Consider the following 16234-nt stretch of genomic DNA (forward strand, 5'->3'; position numbering starts at 1 on the left):
TTGATTTCAGCTCAGGTGGTGATCTCACAATTCGTGGGTTCATGAGATCCAGCTCCCATGTTGGGAGCAGAGCCTGCTTGGGATTCTCTCTCTCCTTGTCTCTCTGCCCCTCCTCCCTGACTCAAAATAAATAAATAAACATTATTTTTTTTTTTTAAAAGAGCTGGCCATGTGTGTGGTAAGGCAAAGATTTTTTTTTCCCATGTACTCAAATATATTCAGGATTTTGACTGAGCAGTAGGGGTGACTAATGGCTTTGTTCTTCCTCAGAATCAGGTCACAGCAAGAGGGTTAGAAGATCTAGCTTATAGGAAGAAATGATGGAATTCCTGGAAGGTATGCCAAGAGAAGTTGTAGTCTCCCCCCTCTGGCAATTCTGAAAGAGAGCACAGCCAACTGTTTTGGTTAATAATCCGTACGAAATCTAGCCTAAATCATGGTGCTCATTCTAAATAATAACGGTGCCTCTGCTTAGGGGAGCTATGGATCCCTTCTGAGACAATGATGGATATTCCATTTATATGTTTTATCCGATTTAATCTCCTCGGCATTTTTGCATTTTTAGTTTTCATTATGATGCTTCCTTTGCCGGTGAAGGACTTAAAGTTCTGACAGGTTAAGTTACTCACACTGGGTCGTATGGCTGTTCAGTGGTAGAGCAGAGACGCAAGTCCAAGTTAGTTGGGGTTTGAGGATTCCAAGTATCAAAACCAACTCTGGCATCTCAGGCGAAATAGATAAGTATGTGTAGTAGTCGGGGCTCCCCAGAAACAATAGGAGATGTATGATGCATGAGAGAGGGTGGGAAATGGAAAGGGGCTCACGCAGTATGGAGGTGACAAGTCCCACAAGACACCGTCTGCAAGCTGGGGAACCAGAAAAGCCTACGGTGTGATCCCAGGATCCCCAGAAGAGTCATATTTATAGAGACAGAAGGTAGATGATGGGTGATCGCTTAGGTCTAGGGGAGGGCAGCAGGGGGTCTGAAGTAGAAGAAAACTGAAGAAGAGGTGTCTGGGGGGCTCAGTCCGTTAAGCATCTGACTCTTGATTTCGGCTCAGGTCATGATCTCATGGCGGGTGGGTTCGAGCCCTGCGTCGGGCTCTACGCTGACAGTGCAGAGCCTACTTGGGATTCTCTCTCCCTCTCTCTGCCCCTCTCATGCTTCGCTTGCTCTTTCTCTCTCTCTCAAAATAAATAAATAAAATTAAAAAAAAAAGAGGATAGCTAAAAGGGACAGGGGTTCTCTGTGCAGTAATGAAAATATTCTAAACTTGATTGGGGTGGTGGTTGCATAACTTTGTGAATATAGTAGAAACCACTGAGTGAGCTGTACAGTATGTGAGTTACAGCTCAATAAAGCTGTTACCAAAAAATTTTAACAGAGGGCATGCCTGCGTGGCTCAGTTGGTTAAGTGTCGGACTCTTGATTTCCATTCAGGTCATGATCCCAGCATCATAGGATCAAGCTCCAAGTTGGGCTCCCTGCTGGGTGTGAAGCCTGCTTAAGATTCTCTCTTTCTCCCTCCATTCTTCTCCTGCTCATTCTCTTCTCTCTCTCTCTCTCTCTCTGTCAAAAATAAAAATAAAAAGATTTTTTTATTTTATTAAACATTTTTTAATGTTTATTTATTTTTGAGAGAGACAGAGACAGAGTGCAAGTGGGGGAGGGGCAGACAGAGTGGGAGTCACAGAGTCGGAAGCAGGGTCCAGGCTCTGAGCTGTCAGCACAGAGCCCAACGCGGGGCTCGAACCCACGAACTGCGAGATCATGACCTGAGCCAGACAGACACCCAATCGACTGAGCCACCCAGGCGCCCCCCAAAATAAAGTCTGGGAGGTCTGATGTCCAAGGGCAGGAGAGTTGGGTGTTCTAGCTCAAAAAGAGAAATCAAGAGACTTTGCCTTTCTTCTGCCTTTTTCTTCTCTTTGGGCCCTTAACAGGTTCGATGAAGCCCATCCCCATGTGTGAGGCAACTCTCTTCTCTTAGTCTCCCGAACCAAAGGCTAACCTCTTCTGGAAACACCCTCGCAGACACACCCAGAAATAATGTCTTATCAGCATCTAGGCAGGATCAGTCAAGCGAACGCATAAAATTATGTTCTAAAAGAAAATAAATAAGCTGTATGTGGAGAAAAGTAGCCAATGAATGGCAGGGTTTAGGAACGGGTAAATTCTGTTGTTGATGTTGTTGAAGCTGCCCCGTCTGCGGTGCCTGGTCTGGCGGCCCTAGCAAAGGCCATGTGTTTGACCGGAACACTCGTGAATGAGGTACAACTGTGTTTCTTAAACCGCCACCACGTGGTTCTCTTCCGGTTACCTTTGGTTATTGATTTCTAACTTAATAGCCTCGTGGCTAGAGACTGTGGTGTGTGACTTAGTCATTTGAAATTCATGGGGCTTGTCTTTTAGCCCGGGACGTGTTGCACGACGTGGGTAAATATTCTTTGTGTGCGTCACAGGAAGGTGAATTCTATAGTCATGGTTCCATGATCCTTATACATCTGTGGGGCCAAGTGGGGGGCTCGAGAGAGGCTGTTTTCCCGGTGGTTCCCCGGTGGTTGTGATGGGTGACACTTCTAGCTCACCTGCGCACTGAGGGTGTGTAAGGGTGGGGCTTACCTGTAGCCTTAAGAAATAACAGCTTTGTTTTAACACTGTAGGTTAAGAGATAACAGCCTTATCCTATCAGTCAAAGGATGGATTAGCGCCCGATTGGATTGGGGCAAGGGCCTGTTTGAACTGTTTCTCCCTGGGAACTCTTCCTTTGTTCTGTTCCCAGGTGATAATAAGACGATGTGGTCGGCTATAAAAACTCTGTACCCCAGCTGTTCGAGACCGCACTCTGGTCAAGAGCTCCGGTCCCGATCGATCGGTTTGCCTTACCTCTCATGACAAGAAACTTTGTTGTGACTGTCACTGGTGCCCGTAGCATTCTGTTTCAGGAGTCGTGTGGATGCAACAGGTGCAGCCAGTTGGGAGCCTCACGTGGTGGCAGGGGCCTCCTGCTGGACTCCCTACCTTTGATGGCACCGGGCTTCGCTTCCAGCTCTCTTCCCGCTCCCAAAGTTGCAGGAGTGGATGCCCCAGTTCACCTGCTTTACTCTCAAGGTGAAGACCGCGCCCGGCCCAGCACACCCTGCCCCCACCTGCAAGTGCCCGACTTCAGCCTCTCGCGCACATCTTCCAGAGCTTTGGCTAGCTTGTGGATGCACATCAAGGGATTCCTTAAAAAGTCTCTCATTCAGGACGTAAGACACTAAAAATACAAAGGGAGAAGGGCCACGCCAAGTACAAAAGCAGAACGACCCACAATCTGCAACCATCTGCCCAGAAAAACAACCCCTTACCTACAGAAATCAGCCAAGGTAGCCAGCCTGCTGCAAGAGGGAAAACCGCTTTCTCCACCGACAATCCGGGAAGGCAGGCAACAATCTCTGTAACGAGCAGCCCAAAGGGGCCGGCGCCTCATTAATAACTGACACTTTTCCCGTCCTTCCTTCCGATTTAGGCCCAGCACACCCCAGAAAGCTAAACAGGCGCCTGTCACCCATCACGGAGACACCCCGCTTCTAGGCAGCAACCTGAAGCTTCCCCGGGCAGATAGCCTCCATCAGGGTGCCCCCGGAGCCTTCTCTTTCCTCCACTACGAAGCTTTCCCTCTCCTCCACCCACCTCTGCGGCTCTTTCAAGACAGGGTGATGGTGGCCGACTCCCCCGTCATGGCCGCCTCAGAGTAAACAGCCTTGGCTTCTCCCATTTGGGTAGACTTTGTTTATTTCGTTTAGTTATTTGGATTATTTTAACCATCACTTTCAGTTGTTCCTTAGCCTGTAATGTGGTCTGGTACTTGTCAATTGGTGGGTCTGTTTTGTTCCTTTCTCACAAATTTCCAGAATACAGACTTGGCCCTCAACACGGACTCAGCAATGCTCCCTTGTCCACTTCCCTTCCCTACCCGAGCCTCACACCGACAGGCTTCTCTGCTGCCTCGGTTCTTCACACGGTGGCCAGAAAGATGCTTCCAGAATGCAATTCCGCTCACCTCACTACCCGGATCCACCACTACCTTCACCCCTCCCGGGGTCTATTCAGGAGATAATTGCTAAGATCCCAGTTCATTGTGTTGGGTGTATTACTCTCAAATTAATTCCTCATGAGAATGGGGGGATACTCAGATATGGTGAAATTGACAGAATTCTCTTGTCATTCCATGTAACAACTTGTAGTTAATGTCTGTACGAGGAATGCAACGCCACGTAAAGGGCTGGAATTTGGACCTGCATTCCTGGCTCTCGGTCTGACTTCACTGGGCCAGAAGAAAGATGTTGCGTAACAGAAAGATGTTCTGTAACAGAAACCAGACCTTTGTGGGGAGGTGGCCTATCCGTGGGCATCGCTCGTGCACCTGAGGACAAAGCAGGCATGAAGGTTCTGCCTATAAAGGAAATAACTAGGTGGAACCCAAAACCTCTGTGACACTTATAATAGCGGGGGAGGAAAGGGAAGGGGGGGCGGGGAGGGACGACCTTGAACTTTGCAAAAATTTCTTTCTGCTCTTGGAGCATGCCGGAGCACCTGTCCTATCAAGCCACTGCTAGAAGCCTTCTGGGTCACTCGGCTCTGATTTGAACAGGACTGAGGTCAGGAAAACCCTTCCTGAAAAGTGACATTTAGACTGAGACCTGCAGGAAGGATCTCAGAAACAAAAATCCTCGCTCAGAATTTCAGCTGCGCTGGCTACGAATGGCTGCAGGAATCTGGAATCATAGATAGAAGCCTTTTACAAGCAAGGGGTTAATTCAGCATCCTAAATCTAGTATGCATTAGTCAAATAAAGTTCTGTGGGGGAAAGGGGGTGGGGGGACCGTGTACCTCTCTCATTGATGGTTGTCATACTGATAAAGTCCTTATCAGAGAGGAAGGTTTTCAAGACTGTAATTCATTTTCACCCATTGGTTTACTTTGAGTTTGCCAGAAAAATCATTGTTTTTTTTTTATTTTTTTTTTAACATTTTATTTATTTTTGAGAGAGAGAGCATGAGCAGGGGAGGGGCAGAGAGAGAGGGAGACACAGAATCCGAAGCTGGCTCCAGGCTCTGAGCGGTCAGCACAGAGCCTGACACGGAGCTCAAACCCACTAACCGTGAGATCCTGACCTGAGCCGAAGTTGGACACCCAACTAACTGAGCCACCCAGGTGCCCCCAGAAAAATCATTGTTAACTAAGCATCAGATTCCATTTAAATCAAAATAATTCTTATTTACATAATTTAAAGAAGGTCTTTGGAGAAGTGGGAAATAGGCTTTGCTGAAGTATTAGCTCCTGCCCAGCTCAGCTCGGAGCAAACATTGTCTCCTTAATCCAGGCACAGCCCTGTAGGGACGTCCAGGACTCCAGACCCACTTCCTAAGAAAGAAACAGGCTGTTAACAGTCCAAGTCGTATGCCCCTCCTTACCGTAGTAAGTTGATTCATTCCTTTGTCTGACGTAATCAAACTGAACTTTGGAAAGTCACTCCTATTCTATTACCAGCAGTGGGACAGAACACAGACAAGAAAATAATGTCTTCGGTTTCTTCTCGGTTTTTCACTTTAACTACGTTCTACCAGATTCTCAAATTTCCAACAATTGACTAGGCTCTCAAATTAGAGGCGTGTAAACAATGCTACTTTATACAAAAGCATAGCATCCTGTCATTTGGGGATACAGTGTGGCCAATGGCCATACGTGGGTTTCCAGCATAGATTGTGCCAAAACACTGTACATGTGGCCTGGTCTATAGACTATGCGACAGATAGATGATAGATAGATACATAGATGATAGATAGATGATAGATAGATAGATAGATAGATAGATGGATAATGTAACTGGGGCCCAAGGATATAAGAACACCTAGCTGCAGGAATCCCAAAGAGATCAGGTTCGGCCACTTTCCGCTGACAAAATCCAAAGGCGGAGAGACGTTTGGTGGCGACACAGAAAGGAATTTATTTCAGGGACGCCAACACTGGGAAGACAGCTGACTAACATCTCAGGGGTTGTCTCCAAAGTACCGAAAACACTTCCAGGTTTATACAAGGGAAGTGTGGGACAAGGGTCGGTGGGTACATGCAGCTGGACAGCCAAGGTCAGGTGGATCATTATCTTGAGGTCAATCACGTGGGGGCTTGCAGGCTCAGGGCAGTTCCCTGTGGCTTGAGGGGGTAATTTCGGTTTCCATCAAGGGATGCTTTGCCTGCTGGGTCCTTTGCCCGAGTTAAGAAATGACGAGAGAAAAGCGCTCTAAAAGTCTGATACATAAGGGAAACCATTTTAGATTTCTTTCTAAATCAGCGTGACCATACGTAAACTTTGTTCAAACCCAGAGCCTGGTTTATGATCCACCCCCCCCCACAGACTGTACACCTGCTTTGTGAATGAGCAGCCGAAAGGACAACCATCTTGTTCTAGAGATATCCATCGGGGCTCCTGCTTTCTGCATTCCTTGATGTTAAAACTCACAATTCCTGCCTATATGCTAATCTATAATCTTTTGAGCTGTTACAAGATGTAAAAAAAGCACATACCTCTGTAAAATCTGTTTGTTCTCCGGAGCACTTTCTTCCCCGTAAAGAGCATGGTTCCCGGACAGCCGTCCCAACTTGGGCTCCAAGAAAACTCTCTTTCTTTCTTTTAGCAATTCTAAAAGTTCTGTTCATTTTGAATCAGCAAAGATAAGCTGGAAGGAAGAACTTAGAAGAATAGACTGAGGTCAAAATGGAGGTAGGTGAAGCACTCTTTCAAATACACAGATGATAAATAGATACGCAGACAGACAGAGCCATTGACCATCAGTATGGCCACTGAGTCTCCCAACACCACTGAGGTAGATGCTGTGCTTCCCATATCACATCTGAGGCCCAGAGAGGGTCAGCCCCCAGCTGAGGTCACACAACGACTGAGTTGACAGAGACAAGATCTGACCCGGGATCTAATCTATGCTGTCTGGCCGCCTATCAAAATACATCTGAAACAGAGCAAAGCTTTTAATACCACTGGTTCCTGCCGAATTGAATTACATTCTAGTGTACCACTGATGGAAATTACAGTTGTAGGGGCGCCTGGGTGACTCAGTTGGTTAAGCGTCCAACTTTGACTCAGGTCGTGATCTCGCAGTTCACAGGTTCGAGCCCCACATCGGGCTCTGTGCTGACAGCTCGGAGCCTGGAGCCTCCTTCGGATTCTGTGTCTCCCTCTCTCTCTCCCCCTCCCCCACTCAGGCTCTGTCTCTCTCTCTCTCCCTCTCAAAGATAAGCAAACATTAAAAAAAAAAAAAAGGAAAATATCCAGTTGTAGAAAAACAAAAATAAATCAAAGTTCTGCCTACTGTACAGATGGCCACCAACTTACAATGGGTCTACTCACAACTCTATGACTTTGTGATGGTGTGAAAGGGATGTGTGTTCAGGAGGAACCCGATTTCGCAGTTTGAATCTTGATCTTTTCCAGGCTAGCGATATGCACATACTCTCTCATGATGCTGCTTCAAAATTACCCGACATAATTCAACACTTTATTACAAGTTTTATGTCAGATAATTTTGCCCAACTTTGGGCTAACATTAAGCATTCTCATTTAAGCGTGTCTAAGATAGGCTCAGCTAAGCCACGACGTTAGGTAGGTAGGCGTAGGAATGCATTTTTGACTTATATTTTCAAGTTGTGATGGGTTTATCGGGATGTGTCCCTGTCGTTAAGTTGAGGAAGATCTATATATGGGTCCAAATGTGGCTGCTTTTCACCTCTTTCTCTTAAGGTTGAGTTCGAAAATTAAGTTTTCACAGGTTTCCAGTCCCAAACTTGGCAGCTTAGCCTGTTAAGTTAAACAAAGAAGCCACTAGATTGCAGGGGCTCTAATACCCTGGTGGCTTAGGTAGCAAAACAAAATTTAAACCTGGAAATGCCTCAAATGTATAAAATAGAAGCCTAAGGATGACCAGTCACAAACAGCCAACCATGCTTTAAGTGATAGGCAATCAACAAATTCCCGTCTTTGCTCCCACACCCTCTCTCCCCTGGGGCCTGTGGGTCGGGGAGGGAGAGGGTGGTGGGGGACACATTACAGCTTCCAGTTTAGCACTGCCCAATCCAGAGTTCTGCTCAGATAAACTCAACATTTTTCATATCCCTCCATGTATCTGTTAACAGGACCCGAAGATATTTGTTGTTATATGGTTAAAGAAGACAAGTGAGGTGATACAAACGTTAACACTTTATCAAAAGGACAGTCTGTCTCCATCAAGGGGAACTGGGAAATGAGACAGATGTCAGAAAGCTTTTATAGCATAAAGAATAAGGAATAAGAAATAAGGAAGTAAAGTGCAGAGCCCAGAGTTGGCTTGGTGTTTGGGGATTGGCCGACTGGGTACATTGCATTTCTGGGCAAGCAGGGCATTTACAGGAACCTGGAAGTTATCTGTTTGGGTTTGCCAAACACATGGTCTCTGGGCAAGAGAAGCTCTTTCCGGTCGATAATTGACTTCGATGATACCAAAAGCCGCAGAGTTTAGTGACCACTTTGGCCCTCCAGGCCAGGGCGATGGTGGTTCCGGGGGCCTTATATGATCTTCTTCCTTGAGGGCCGTGCTGAAAAAGGCTGAGAGCACTGCTGGGGTTCAGCCTCTGTATCTGTATCTCCCCTGACTTTTTCCAGGTTGCTCCTGAAATTCCCGCATTTCCTGATAAGCCTGATGCTACTACAAAGTAACTATTTTATGAAAGGTGTCCTCTAGCAAGATGGGGTTTTTTTTTTTCGTAAAATTTATGGTTTAATGACATCATAACAAATTTTATTGCTCCTTCTGCAATCTGTGCGTGGCTTTCACTCAGCAAATATCTACCGAGCCCCTACTACCTGCTGAGTGAATGGTGTAAGGGAGAACCAAGAATGTGTATCACTAAGAGGCCTACGTTTTCGCCCTCGCTATGTTATACCACTGGAGAGAACGGGGCATCTGATTCAGGTAGATCTAGAATGTTCTTACAAATATGATAAATTACGTAATGGGGCCAAGTCCTCATGATACAGGAAAAGAGAAGCAATGACTTGGTCAAGCGAACACAAAAGCAAAACTTCTCATCTTAGACCCACGATAGTGACCCAAAGCAGAGAGCCTAAAATTAACATCTAGTTTATCAGTAATCATAAGTGATGTTCTAGTACTGAATGTCACTAACAAGGATGTCAAGTTCTTATTGTGAGAGAGAGAGAAGAATATTCAAATGTCATTTCAATTGAAATAAGCCCATGTTCTTTAAACTATTCAATATCAGCATTAAATATGGTGCAAAACTATTCATATTATTCTAACTTTGGTCTATATAATTCCTCTAAGTTCTAAAGCACCAACTTTTTTTCAATGGACATTAGCATGGAACGCTAGCATGAGACAGTATTTATAGGCTCAGATTTTTCCCACCTATGCTTAGTTATAATGTTGCTTTATGAACAAAATCAGTTAAAGAGTTGAGAATTTGAAAGGGAGACGTGGAAAATTAATTTTTTATTTTATCGAAGAGAGCGCATTAAATGTCTTTTTAAGGCTACTCCAGAGTCTCCATAAACATGGTAAATAGTGAAGAATTCAAATTTACAATGGCCGTAAAAGCTTTATCAACCAAATTGTTTTATCACGTCAAAAACGTCTAAAAAAAAAAATAAGATGTCTAAAAAATACCTAAATAAAATCGGAAAATACAGGTTCTCAGTCAAAGCTGTTTGTTAAAAGAATAAACTTTAAACTCTCTGGAGTTGACCTTATTTCCAGTAGCATTCCCGTCTCTGGAAGATGCCTCCTTCCCTTTACTCCTTTCCAGAAGCCCATTGGCTGGTTTGACACGTTCACATTCCCAAAGCAGATCTACTATGAGAGACTGGCGAATCAACAGTGGGCTACCATCACAGACTCAGCGACACCCACCAATTCCACGGGCCCCGAAGGCTGGGGTGCCAGGCTGGGGGCCACCAGGACGTCACCTTCTGGGTGGCGAAACCTCTGCTTGTGCAATCCCAGCCAGGCCCATCGAGCAAAGCGCAGCGTATAGATTCTTCTATGTTCTGTTTATCTCATGGGTCTCTGATGGGTCCGGTGACTCATCCCCAGCCCTGTCAGAACTTTCTACGTCTCGATAACATCTGGATGACTAATGCCTACGACACCTGGCGAGCTCCGAGAAGGCACTGTTTGTTCAGAGCACACTCATTCCAATAGAATCCAGAAGTTGGTGGTGACCACTGGCAGCTATGTCCCCATGGACCCTAAACCAGAGGAGTCGGTCTAGTCTCACTCGTTGGCTCTGATGAATCCAAGTCAGTGCCTCCCGGGACTGGAGGTCAAGGCGTATGATAGTCACCCACCCAGAAGATAGCATGATCTTCCGATTGTGACCGGCTGGCACAGGGCAGCTCGTGACCTCCCCTCCTCCCATCGAGATTCAGTTTAAATCACCTTTGTTCCAGCCATCAAAGGGAATATTTACTGTTACTGTACTGACTCCTCTTACCGTACACAAGGCCACACCTAAAACACACAGGCTGTCAAAGCACACAAAGGGGCCATTGTGCAAACATGAGCCAGTGAACTAGACGGGGTAATAAACATACGATTAGCAGCTGTGCTCCGGGGCCCCTGCAACTTACCTTAGTGTGTGTGTGTGTGTGTGTGTGTGGCCATTGGGCTTGTACTGTATTTATTTCAAAAGCTGCAACTTCCTCGTGATCATAATTAAATATCTGGGCATTTGCTTTGCATTAAAATAATCCAGCTGCGAATAAACATCATACTGGAGAGGGAATCCCGGGCTAAGGTGGAAAGTTGCGGGTCTGGTCCTTGGTCCATGCTGGGAGACCTCAGAAACACACCATCCCCTTCAGGACCTTGAAAAATGAGATCAGAATACAGCAGAGCAGTTCTCAAGGTGTGGCCTAGGAACCCCTGGGTGGGGGGGGGGGGTCCCTGAGCCACTTTCTGGGGCCCTGTGGGGTCAGAAGTCGTTTCACAAGAGTCATTTGCCTTGTCCACTCTTGCTCCACGGTGCACACGGAGTGTTCCAGAGGCTTTATGCCGTGTGATACGACGGATTGAATTCAGAGGCAGATGTGAGAATCCGACTGCCTTCTGTCAAGCCAGGCATTCAGATTTACAAAAATGTAAAGCAATGCCAGGCTCCACACTAATTGTCTGTTGTTTTACAACATCGTTCCCCTTTCATTAAAAAAAAAAAAATGTTATTCATGTGAACATGTAATAGTTTCATTGTAATTATTTTTAAATAAATATTTTAAACACTATTCAGTTCTGATTTCCAATACGGTAAAAATTGGTAGAAACCACAGACCCAAGACACATTAACAATGTAAGGAATCCTGAGACCAAAATGCTTGGCAATCACTGCCCTACGTCATTTTTAGGGTCCTTTGCCATTCTGTAATTTGGTTCCCCCTCGCCTTGTTCTTGGTTTTTTTCCCCCTTTTTCCCCATCATGCACTTATTTCCATTTTAATTACTGAGTAGTTATTTTTTCTAATGTTCATTTATTTTTGAGAGAGACTGGGAGCAGGGGAGGGGCAGAGAGAGAAAGGGGGACCGAGGATCCAAAGCGGGTTCTGCACTGACAGCAACGAGCCTGATGCGGAGCTTGAACTCATGAACTGCGAGATCATGACCTGAGCTGAAGTCCGACGCTCAACCGACTGAGCCACCCGGGCGCCCCAGAATACTTAGTTATTATGCTTATCACCTATCATGCATGTTCCCCCACGTTCGTGTAAACTCCAGGAGGGCTGACGTATGTGTCCTTTTGTGTGTTAATGTACACCAGGCTGCCCAGAACGGCAGGTGCTTGGTGAATACTGGTGGATGGGTAGCGGGCAGAGAGGAAGGTGTGTAGCTCTCCTGCTATCTGAATAATCGACAGACCAAGGTGTTCTACCTCTGTTTTATGGGAGAAACGGATGCATTGGAAATGAAGGGCCCTGCAAGATCGCGTGGTAGGGGGCAAAGCCGGAACTCCCCGTCACAGCTGTCTTAGTCACATGACTCTATTATCCAACCCCCGTAAGGCAGTGCCTTTTCCCGTAGATCCCAAGGGCATTCAAGCCCGCCAGAACTGGAATATGTAGACAGCCAACGTCCAGGTGACCCTGAAAGGGGCAGGGACAGCCCTTCCCCAGTGCACAAGTTCCTCAGAGGCCTTCGCAGGGTCTGAGCAGGAAACTCAGACCCACACAGGTGGTGCAGGAGCCCCGAGTCTGTGAACAGACACAGGCTTTGGAATCCATTGAGAGCCTTCCGAGTTCACCCTGGTGGCACAGGTCAGGCCCCGTTTACCAGACCTGGAACATTCCAGCTATGTCAGGTGTGCCTCTGAGGGCCACCCATCACTTTTGCTCCTGATAAGTCCATGATTAAGTAACCACAACCACAGACCAGGCCGTGCTGCCTCTTCTGGAAATCTCTGGGAATGAAGAGATTCAATCAGCCAGCCAGGCACCCCACTGAGTTCACCTCTCTGTCAGCCTCCCCCGCCTGGGAATGACCCCCTACTCCTCTGAAAGGTGATTCCTTCGTCCATGAACACTCAGGGCCTAGGCGAAAGGACAATCTTCCGGGCCCTAAGGAAGCTTACGGTCTCTGGGAAGAAACTCTGGCGAAACTGTCACCGCCCAGGAGGTAAGACCCAGGGGTGACCTCGGACAGCCAGTGAGGCTACTGTAAGGACCAGGTGCGAAATAGGGCCTGGTCCTCGGTGGGCAGCCAGTGCGTTTAAGTCACGCTTGCCCTAGTCCATTTGAGTCACTGTAACAACATAGCACAGACTGGGTGCCTTATAAACAACAGAAACTTATTCCTCACAGTTCTGGAGGCTGGGAAGTCCAAGACCAAGATACTGGCAGGGTCAAGGTCGGGTGAGAGCCCAGCTCCTGGTGCATAACTGGCTGGCTTCTCACTGTGTCCCCAACAGGGCAAGGGACAAGAGAGCTTTCTCCAGCTGCCTTTCTAAGGGCACCAGTCCCGTTCATGAGGGCTCTGTGCTTGTGACCCAGTCATTTCCCAAAGACCCCACCTCCAAATACCCTCACGTTGGGGTTAGATTTCAATACATGCATTTGGAAGCCGCACAAACATTCAGACCGTAGCGATGATCGTTACAACAGGCCAATAAATCTCTGGGTTTTTTTTCTCCTCAATCCCTTGCCTTCCTCTTGGCTGGACCTTGAGGCTCACGGTGAGGCTGGTGGGGGTGTGGGAGGCCAAGCTGGCCACGCACATGAAAACCACACCAAGCTGTTGAGATTTTCACAGCACGGATGCACCGAATGCTTTTGAGCAGGGGAATCACCTAATCAGAGCAATACATCGGGAAGCCTATCTGCCTGGTCAGTGTAGTATTGATTGAGAGGAAGGTACCAGAAGGAGAACGTCTGATTGGAAAGTGACGACCTGACCCTATTGTGCCGTCCCTCTCAGATTCGTGAAGACAGAAAGAAGAGATTGATTGCTAGAGAAGTTGAAGAGCCAGAATCCACAGGCCCTGGTTCCAGGTTGACTTGGGTTGGGCAAGAGAGAGTAGAGTCTGTGAGGATTGCCCCTGGTCCACCGGGACATAACCTGGGAGGAGGGGCACATTTCAGGGATGGATGCCCTGGAGACTTCTGCTTCTCCTGCAGGTATCCGTTCTTAGCACCGACTCATCTAGCTAAAGACTACACTTCCTAGCCTCCCTTGCCGCCGGACGAAGTCATGTGACTAAATCCAGACCAATAAGAAGGAGCAGGACCACCATGTGCCATTCTGAATAGTGACCTTAAAGGGAAGTCCCTTCCTTTCTTTGCCGGGGAGGAACAGGGAGGCAGCAGTGAGCCATCTTCAGTCAGGGGACAAAGGGCAGAACGAGATGGGAGGGGCCTAGGTCCCAAGGTCACTGAGCCACCAAACCAGCCTCAGACCACCTTCCCCAGGTGTTATACTAGGGAACGATCAAATTCTCTGTCACTTAAGCCCCTGTATTTTTGGAATCTTGTCACTGACATATATGTGCAAGTGTCATTCTGCACGCGGGGAGACACGTTTGCTTTTGTTGTATTTTAAGTGACTGGGAGATCGAGGGACTGTGTCTCTGCACCAAGGGCTCTCAGAGCCACTGGCCCTCTGTCCTCAGGCTCTGCACTGACTCGTGGCATGGAAAGCCACCCGTGAAGCGTCCCCACCCGGGGACACAGGCCACTGTCTGTGTGCAGACAGGTCTGCGGCATGCATCTGGACAGTAACGGACCCCTCACATCTGCTCTGGTGGGACCCAGCCAGGAAACACACCCAACTGAGTGAAAGCCTCGGGGTCACCAGGATTTCATAAAAACCAGTTGTGTGGGTGCGACCTGCCAGGCTGGTTGGAGAAGCAGATAAGGCGAATGTGACAGATGTCACCCGTTCCAAAGTGGGATATTTCACACAGAGTCGTGTATCTTCGAGGGTACTTCTACAAAAAGAGCTAACCAGGCGTCAGTGACTGTCACCCAGAGGAAGAGTCCTAGTGACATGCTTTGCATTAGTCACTATTTGTTCAATGGCTTGCTTAGCAAGGTTATAGGTTACCAGAGCAGTTAGTAATGAAAGATACTTTGGATAAGAAAACTCAGGAGTCATAAAGATCGGAGACACTGTGATGCACTGAATCTAGCCAGATTCATTCATTCGCTCACTCACTCATTCATTCACTCATTCATTCATTCATTCATTCACTGAGGGGATATTCATCGACAGCTAGAACATGCCAGATGCTGCTAAAGGTGCTGGGACACAGCAATGAACAAGATAGACAAGCGTTCTGCTCTCTCTGAGCTTGCGTTTTAGTACGCTGGGGAAAGACAACAAAATCAAACGAACAGATAAATTAACAGGATAACACGGTAATTTTGTAGCGGTAAATGCAAGGAAGAGCATTATCGGCATGTGGTGATAGTGACTGGAAGGTGAGGCATCTCCTGACCAAAGGTCAGAAAGGACTACCTTGAGTGACATTTATCCTAGAGGATGAGAAAGAGCAGCCTTGCAGAGACAGGGGAAAGAGCGGTCCACAGAGCAGCAAGTGCAAAGGCCCTGAGGTAGGAGCACATTCGGGCATTCCGGGAGAAGATGGAAGCTTGTGTGCTGGCGCGTGAGGAGCAAGGAGAGGATGATGGGATGGGAGAAGAGGCAGGGCAGGTCTTCTAGGGGCTGGAAGGAGTGGGATTCTATTCTATGTGGGTGAGAAGCTTTTGGAGGATTCTGAGGAGAGCAGTGGCATCACAGGATTTATTTTCTGAAAGACTGTGTTGGCTGCCGCGTGGAGGGTGGATTGTAGGAAGTCTGGAGCAGAGGGGTGCCTGACAGTTAGGAGACGGATGCATTGTCAAGGTGAGTGACATGGCGACAAGGGTATGGAAGCAGAAAGAGCGAGGAGCGATCGGATTTGAAAGATGTTCTGGAAATAGAGTTCACAGGACTTGCTGATGTCTTAGGGGCTGAGGGAAGACTGGAAACCAAGGATGACTCCCAGGGCCTCTGAGTGCCTGCTGGATCCCGAGATGTGAAACCCTTTCCGGATCCAAGCCACCCTCCTCACCTATGTGTCACCCCCACTGTGGTCCCCTGTCCGGCTCCCCTGCTTCCACGACTCTGGTCCCCACGCTCTACGCTGGATCGTGTTGCACAACACTCTCACTGCTAACAGATGGGCTGCGAGGAAAGCCCAGTGTCTCATGCACAGCAAGCAGACAGGCAGACAGGTGCTCCCCGTGTGGGACTGCCCTTGTGTGGCAGAACACGGACGTGGCTTCTGCCCAGGGAGGGGCTGAGGGCGCCAGGCGGAGAAGTCTGCATTGAAGAAATAATACCCAGGCAGAAACCCCATCTCAAGAGACCAGAAGTGAGGGAACGAGGAGGTCCCGATGCTCGGGACCCCGCCGTGGCTCTGGGCTGGCCGAGACTCAGTCCGCCCCCTGCCAGACCACGGGGCTGGTGGTTGGTGGACTGTGATCCCAGTCCAGAGGTCCACAGGACCAGCCCAGTTTTCTTAGCAACTCCAGAATGGGTATTGGATCAGATCCAAAGTCAAGGGGCCCCAGAGAACCCAGCTAGAAGCTAGGAAAGAACAGGAGCAGGAGGGCCAAAGATGACCTTCTGGTTCCTTCTAATCTTCTGGTCATCAACC

At 47.8% G+C, this 16234-nt stretch overlaps 1 long non-coding RNA gene across 1 annotated transcript; it reads right to left on the reverse strand.

The window, feature by feature from the left end:
* Positions 1–5968: 5968 nt before the first annotated feature.
* LOC131511511 (uncharacterized) lies at positions 5969–6906 on the reverse strand. The gene is made up of 2 exons (XR_009261544.1): positions 6572–6906; positions 5969–6295 (listed from the first exon to the last, which is right to left on the reverse strand). It is a non-coding gene; the product is annotated as an uncharacterized LOC131511511 (long non-coding RNA).
* Positions 6907–16234: the final 9328 nt, after the last annotated feature.

The sequence above is a fragment of the Neofelis nebulosa genome, chromosome 5 (assembly GCF_028018385.1).
Source record: "Neofelis nebulosa isolate mNeoNeb1 chromosome 5, mNeoNeb1.pri, whole genome shotgun sequence".
NCBI classification, from domain to species: Eukaryota; Metazoa; Chordata; class Mammalia; order Carnivora; family Felidae; genus Neofelis; species Neofelis nebulosa.